General features: G+C 41.9%; 1 protein-coding gene across 1 annotated transcript in view; it reads right to left on the bottom strand.

The window, feature by feature from the left end:
- The window catches only part of AOX1 (aldehyde oxidase 1), a 70,993-nt gene that overhangs the window by 12,865 nt on the left and 50,528 nt on the right, over positions 1-7,600 (bottom strand). The gene's annotated exons all lie outside the window — the stretch shown is intronic.

Genomic DNA, 7,600 nt, shown 5'->3' with positions numbered 1-7,600 from the left:
TCTTTGTTTCTGTGAGAGGTCACTCAGTATTATAGACTCTAGTTGCATCCAGGTTGCTGCGAAATTCATGATTTTGTTCTTTTTTATGAATTTGGCCCTTTTTTATGGCTGCGTAATACTTGGATGAACTTAGAGTCTATAATACTGAATGATCTATCACAGAAACAAAGAACTGAGTACCACAAGTTCTCACTCATAAGCAGACCTTGAACGATTATCATAATGCTATAAGAAAGGGATTGGTAGTAGTGGGAAACTGCCGGGGCAGGGGAGAGGTGGGATTGGCAGTAATGGGAAACTGCCAAGAGAGCGGGAAGGCACACCTCATCAACAAGGGTACCTGCATAATGAACATTTGTATACCTAACCCTGAATTGTACCCCACATCTTTAAAACAAAAAATATTTTAAAAATGCAAAGTAAACTATAGATAGGCTGCACACACATTCCCACAGTTGTAGGTGTGTGGTGGAGAAGCGAAAATGAAAATCCAAATAAGATGAGACAGATAGATGTGAAATTTTTGGCTGCAAAATGCATAATTATCAAATCATCTTGGTAGAGAATTACAGAGCTTTGGAGTTGAAAGGAAACTTGGGAGTAATCTTATCTAACTCCCCACAAGGATCCAGAAGGAACCAGATGCTAACAGCGTTAAAGGCTCCTGTGAGCAGACATATCCAGACTCTAAACTAAACACGTGTTATGATAACAAGAATGTTCCTTCTTGCAAGTCTACTCAGGCTTAACTAGAGTATGGGAAAATCCCAGGAGGTAGCAGAAAACAAAGATGGCTTCTTCACTTTGAGTTTCCAATATACGAGCAACATCAGCCGCATATGGTTCTAGACAGAACGCCTCTCAGTGGGTCCACTGTGATCCAGAAGCCCTGAATAGCAACCTTCACAGCTTTTCAGCCTGAAAGTGCCAACCCCATAGGTATGGCTGGGGCTAGCCATTCAGAGCGGTGGTTGCTGAAGGCTGGGGTGGCTGTGGCAATTTCCCAAGATAAGACAGCAATGAAGTTCCCTGCATCATTTGTCTCTTCCTTTCTCAAAAGATTTCTCTGTAGTATTGGATGCTGTTGATGGCATTTTCCTCACAGTAGAACTTTCAAAACTGGAGTCAATCCTCTCAAACTTTGCTATTGCTTTATCAACTAAGTGTAGGGAATATTCAAAATCCTTTGTTGTCATTTCAATAATGTTCACAGTCTCTTCACCAGAAGTAGATTCTATCTCAAGAAACCACTTTCCTGCTGATCCATAAGAAGCAACTCCTCATTCATTCAAGTTTTATTATGAGATTGCAGCACTTTAGTACACTTCCAGGTTCCACTTCTAATTCTAGTTCTCTTGTTATTTCTACCCCATCTGCAAATACTTCCTCCACGGAAGTCTTGAACTCCTCAAAGTCGTCCATGAGGGTTGGAGTCAATCTTTTCCAAATTCTTGTTAATGTTAATATTTGGACCTTCTCTCATGAATTATGAATGTTCTTAATGTCATCTAGAATGGTGATTCCTTTCTATAAGTTTTCGATTTACTGTGCCTACAGCCATCAAAGAAATCACTATCAATTGAAGATATAGCCTTATGAAATGTATCTCTTCAATAATAAGACTTGAAAGTCAAAATTACTCTTTGATCCATGGGCAACATAATGGATGTTGTGTTAGCAGGCATGAAAATAACATTAATCTCTTTGTATATCTCCATCAGAGCTTTTGGGTGACCAGGTGCATTGTCAATAAGCAATAATATTTCTAAAGGAATCTTTTTTTCTGAGCAGTAGGTCTCAAAAGTGAGTTTAAAATATTCAGTAAACCATGCTGTAATCAGATGTGTCATCCATGCTCTGTCATTCCATTTATAGAGCACACACTGAGTTAGTATAACTCTTAAGAATCTTAGGATTTTCAGAAGAGTAAATAAATGAGCACTGACTTCACCCTAAACTCACCAGCTACATTAGTCCCTAACAAGAGAGTCAACCTGTCCTTTGAAGTTTTGAAGCCAGGCAATGACCTCTCCTCTCTCGCTGGAAAGTCCTAGATGGCATCTTATTTTAATGTTTTTTCTACATTGAAAATCTGTTATTTAGTGTAGCTACCTTTATCAATGATCTTAGCCAGGTCTTCTGAAGAACTTGCTGCAGCTTCTCCACTTGCTGCTTCCCCTTGTACTTTTATGTTACAGAAGGCATGTACAACCTATGGCTCATGAATAGCTAGTAAAGAAGCCTCACAAAAATCTTTAAACATTTTAGCAGCTATTTTCTTCATGACACCATGTGTAGATTTTTAGCAACTGTTTTCTTCATGATACCATGTGCAGTTTCATTTTTGAAGTTCACAATCACGTCTTATTCATACATCACTTTTTGGCAGCACATACATTTGTGAGCTGCTGTTTTTAATTATGAAGCACACAAAGAGCAAAATCCAAACACACATTTCTGATGAGCACCTTGAGAACTTCTAAAAATTGCAACTACTTCCATTGAACCAGACATTGATAGATTAGTTTTACAAAAACAAGGCTAAATTTCCCGCTAGTTGTATATGGTTCTCATTATCTAAACTTAATAAAAAGTATTTAAAAAATAAATCTTATTATGTATACACACTAACTACATTATATAATTTATGTGTGGTCCAAGACAATTCCTCTTTACTCAATGCAGCCTAAGGAAGTCAAAAGGTTACTCAATACGGCCCAGGAAAGCAGAAAGGTTTGACACTCCTGTGCTACAGAGACGGCGTCTTTCCTTAAACCTCATGAATCAACCTCTACTGGCTTCAAATATTTTTTCTGCAGCTTCCTCACCTCTCTGAGCCTTCATAAAATTGTATAAAGTTAGGGTCTTTCTCCAAAATAGGTTTTATCTTAAGGGAATGCTGTGGTTCACTTTATCCATCCAGACCTCTAAAGTTTTCTCTATATTAACAGTAAGGCTGTTTCACTTTATCATTCGTGTGTTCACTGGAGTAGCGCCTTTAATGTCCTTCAAGAGCTTTTTTTCTTTGCATTCACAACTTGACTGTTTGGTGAGAGAGGCCTAGCTTTGGTCTGTCTTGACTTTCAACATGCCTTCCTCACTAAGCTTAATCATTTCTAGCTTTTGATTTAAAGTGAGAGATGTGCAAATCTTCCTTTTACTTGAAGAAACCATTATAGGGTTATTAACTGGCCTGATTTCAACATTGTTGTGTCTTGAGGAATAGGGAGGCCCAAGAGAAAGAGATGGGGAAAGGGTCAGTTGGCAGAGCAAGCAGAATACACATAACACTTATTGATTAAGTTCACTGTCTCATATGGGTGTAGTTCGTGGTGCCCCAAAACAATTACAGTAGTAACATCAAAGATCACTAATTAGCTGAGAATGGTGGCTCATGTTTGCAATCCTAGCACTTTGGGAGGCCAAGGCAGGAGGATTGTTTGAGCCCAGGAGTTCGAGACCAGCCAGGCCAACATAGTGAAATGTTGTCTGTAAAATAATAATAATAATAAAATAAAAAAGGTCACTAATCACAGGTCACCATAACAGATATAATAATGATTAAAAATTTGAAATATTGTGAGAATTACCAAAACATGACACTGCAACACAAAGTGAACACATGCTGTTGGAAACATGACACCAACAGACTAGCTCAAAGCAAGGTTTCCACAAACCTCGGATCTGTGAAAGAATGCATTATCTGGAAAGTGCAATAGAGCAGAGTGCAATAGAACCCTGACTCCCTCAGCGCTTGGCCAGGGGTGGCTTCTGTTCAGGGAGGCAGCATGGAAGGATAAAGATACTTGGGACCTGAGGCCAGATTGTGTTAAGGCTGAATCCTTGTCTGATCACTCACTAGCTGCATGTCCTGGGGCAAGAAAGTGAGGCTTCAAGGGTTTCAGTCTCCTGCTGTGAAATCAAGTCACACCTACCCAATAAACCTGAGATGGGCCAATCAAGAGATGACAAATCCTTGCCCGTGGCCTTCTGCAAAGAAGGTGCTCAAACATGTGTATAGGTCCCTCCTCTACTTGGTTTGCTTTTAACAATCCATTATCCTGGACCTTGAGACATTTTGATGGCTTAAAGCAAGGGTGTCCAGCCTTTTGGCTTCCCTGGGCCACATCAAGTAAAGAGGCATTGTCTTGGGCTGCACATAAATTATATAAAATAGCTAGTGTATATACATAATAAGACTTACTTTTTAATACTTTTTATTATAAAGTTTCGATAATGAAAACAATATGAAACTAGTGGGAACTTGGGCTTTGTTTTTGTAAAACGAATCTATCAATGTTTGGTTCAATGGAAGTGGTTGCAATTCTTAGTGAGTTCTCAAGGTGCTCATCAGAAATGTTTGTTTGAATTTTGCTCTTGGTGTGCTACATAACTGAAAATAGCTACTTACAAATGTATGTGCTGCCAAAAAGTGATGTATAAATAAAGCATGATTGTGAACTTCAAAAATGGAACTACACATGGGGTCACGAAGAAAACAAATGTTGAAAAAAACCCACTGATGTTAAAAGGTTCTGTGAGGCCACAATGCTAGTGTCCTGGGCTGCATGTGGCCTGTGGGCTGTGGGCTAGACATGCCTGCTCTAGACTCATTCATTGAAACACACAAAGTTGAACAAGAGGACATACTTTGATAGGAAACAGCTTCTGGGTATGAGTCAGTAAAAAACCTAGGGCAGATATAGGTTGGGGGGAGAGGGAGAGTAAGAGAGAAAGGGCTCTGGGATCAAGGATGGAGCCCAAGGAAGAGAAGATGTGAAAACAACAGAGCCACACTCACCTCGAAGCCCTCTTGTGGATGACACGACCCAGCGTAACTTGCTGAATTATAGCCATGAACAATCATCTCTCCTTGTGTCTGCCCTCTTTGCCATGAGTCTTTGAGACTCCTTTCACTAAATGCAAAGGACTCTTTCCTACCCTTTGACTTTGGACTCAGTCATGTGACTATTTCAAAAGGACATGGGCAGACATGGTGCAAATAGCAGCTTTATATGTGCCTGCATGTTCTCTTGTCCTTCTGCAGCAACGATGATCAGAGGGGAGTCTTCCCGGAAGCAGCTCGACTGATCTCAAACTCGTAGACTCAGCCCTAAGCAAATATTATAAGCCCAGAAGCTGCTTGGTTTCCCAGGTGGGGCTTCCCAGTGGTCTTTGGGAATGAATTTGTACTGCTGACTGTTGCCTGGTTTCTTTGCAGCTGAGCTGAATCCAACCTCAATTCCTTTCGAAAGATGTTTTGGGGAGACTGCTTGGTGCAACTGAGAACGCCCAGCTCCAGGGGCTGCTCAGACCTGAGTTCTAGCCCCGGATCCACCTCTACCAGCTATGGGACTTTGGGGACATTATATAACTCTCTGAGATTCCTTATCCCTGAAAATGGGGATACAAATCTTAGAGGTCACTCTGAGGGTTGAATGAGATAACCTAAAATGACTTATAACAATGTAGGTGCTCTGTAACTATCATTATTTTTAAAAGTTGACTTTTTGAGACATTTCTTTTTTTTGTGATTCAGAGTCTCACTCTGTCACCCAGGCTGGAGTGCAGTGGCACAATAATGGCTACAACAGCCTCAACATGCTGGGCTCAGGAGATCTTCCACCTCAGCCTTCTAAGTAGCTGGAACTACAGGCGTTCACCACTAAGCCTGGCTAATTTTTCAGTTTATTGTAGAGACAAGGTCTCGCCATGTTGCCCTGGCTAATCCCAAATCCCTGGGCTCAAGCAATCCTCTCACTTCCACCTCCCAAAGCATTGAGATTAGAGGTATGAGCCACCATACTGAGCAACTTTTTGAGACATTTCTGATGAGGGACATGGGACAGACCTGGCCTATGGTGGGTGTCAGACATTAAGCAATAGCAGCCTTTAGACAGAGACTGTGTACCACATCTACCCATAGCCAAACACGCAAGGATTCCAGAGGCTCTGGAAACCATGGAGATTGCTGCCCTGATGACCTGGCCAGGTTGCTCAAGAAGAGATGGACCCAGATGGCCTCTTTGCTCGCTGCCAGCTAGTCAGCTGACCCTTAAATTGTATTCCAAGACTCAATGCTCACAAACCTTCTGCCTATCAGTAGTTTTTTTTCTCCCTTCCTTTTAAATAACCTTATTTTTGTCTTTGTTCCTTGACTGTGGCCTCTCTTCTGCCTCCCACATCCGAGTAAGTTTTGTGCAGATGATAGATGCCTCTGTGTTGTTTTTTTTGCCATCACAAATAGGCCAGGCTGCAATAAGATGATTATTTGGGACCAAGTACCCTAGTGTGGTGGCTTATGTTTGTAATCCCATCACTTTAGGAGGAAGGTTGCTTGAGCCCAGGAGTTCAAGACCAGCCTGAACAACATAGCAAGACCTCAACTCCACCAAAAAAAAAAAAAAAATTTGCTGGGTGTGGTGATGCACACCTGCAGTCCCAGCTACTCAGGAGGCTGAGGCAGGATTGCTTGAGCCCGGGAGTTTGAGGCTGCGGTGAGCTGTGATTGTGCCATTGCATTCCAGCCTGAGCAACAGATCAACTCAAAAATAATTTTAAGAAAACAAAACAGGATGACAGTTTGGCAGTTTGGTGTGATACATCTCTGATCTACCACTGTCTATAACCAAAGCAGCATGCACATGTTCTAAGGATTACACCAAAATTCAACTAGGCAAGTTAGGTGAATGGATGGATATGGGATGGGGGAGGAACTTCCCACCCATGTTTTCTCACCTCTTCTGCTCTCTTAACTCACAGCATCCACACTAATGCTTCCCTCACACTCCACCCCCCATTTATTCCTATTCTTCTTAAAAAAATTTTTGGGTGGCCGGGCTCGGTGGCTCAGCCTGTAATCCCAGTACTTTAGGAGGCCAAAATGAGTAGGCTGCCTGAGCCTGTGGGTTTGAGACCAACCCGGGCAACTTGGCGAGACCTCGTCTCTTCAATAAGTCAAAAATCAGCTGGGTATGGTAGCGCACGCCTGTAGTTCTGGCTACTTGGAAAGCTGAAAGGCGGAAGGAGTGACAGCAATTGTGAGGGCTCTGCTGGCTTATCTGTATATACATGGACACATATACGTTAGAAAATAGACAATAGAAGTGCCCTGTTTCTGCTAAACAATGAGCTAGAGCACTGTAGGTCTTCACCAGATGTTAGGAATAAGCTTTGTTCAAGAATGAAGAGGTTGGCTGGGCATGATGGCTCACACCTGTAATCCCAGCACTTTAGGAGAACGAGGTGGGAGAATAGCTTGAGTCCAGGAGTTTGAGACCAGCCTGGGCAACACAGTGAGAACTTGTCTCTATAAAAAAATTAAAAAATTAGCCAGATGTGAGGGCACACGCCTGTAGTCCCAGCTACTTGGGAGGCTGAGGCAGAAAGATCATATGAGCTCAAGAGGTCGAGGCTGCGATGAGCTGTGATCATGCCACTGCACTCCAGCCTTGAGGACCCCAACTCAAGAGAAAAAGAATTACGAGGCAGAAACAGCAAGTGGGATTTGGCAATCAAGTAGGGGAGTTTATTTAATCAATTAAGGAAATTAAACTGCAAGGGCAGGTTCCCAGTCTTCCCCTTCACATTTTTTTTTTTT

The sequence above is a fragment of the Carlito syrichta genome, unplaced genomic scaffold, assembly GCF_000164805.1.
Source record: "Carlito syrichta isolate Samal-C Ts95f unplaced genomic scaffold, Tarsius_syrichta-2.0.1 Scaffold312209, whole genome shotgun sequence".
Lineage (NCBI taxonomy): Eukaryota > Metazoa > Chordata > Mammalia > Primates > Tarsiidae > Carlito > Carlito syrichta.
This window is presented reverse-complemented; position numbering and strand designations above follow the sequence as displayed.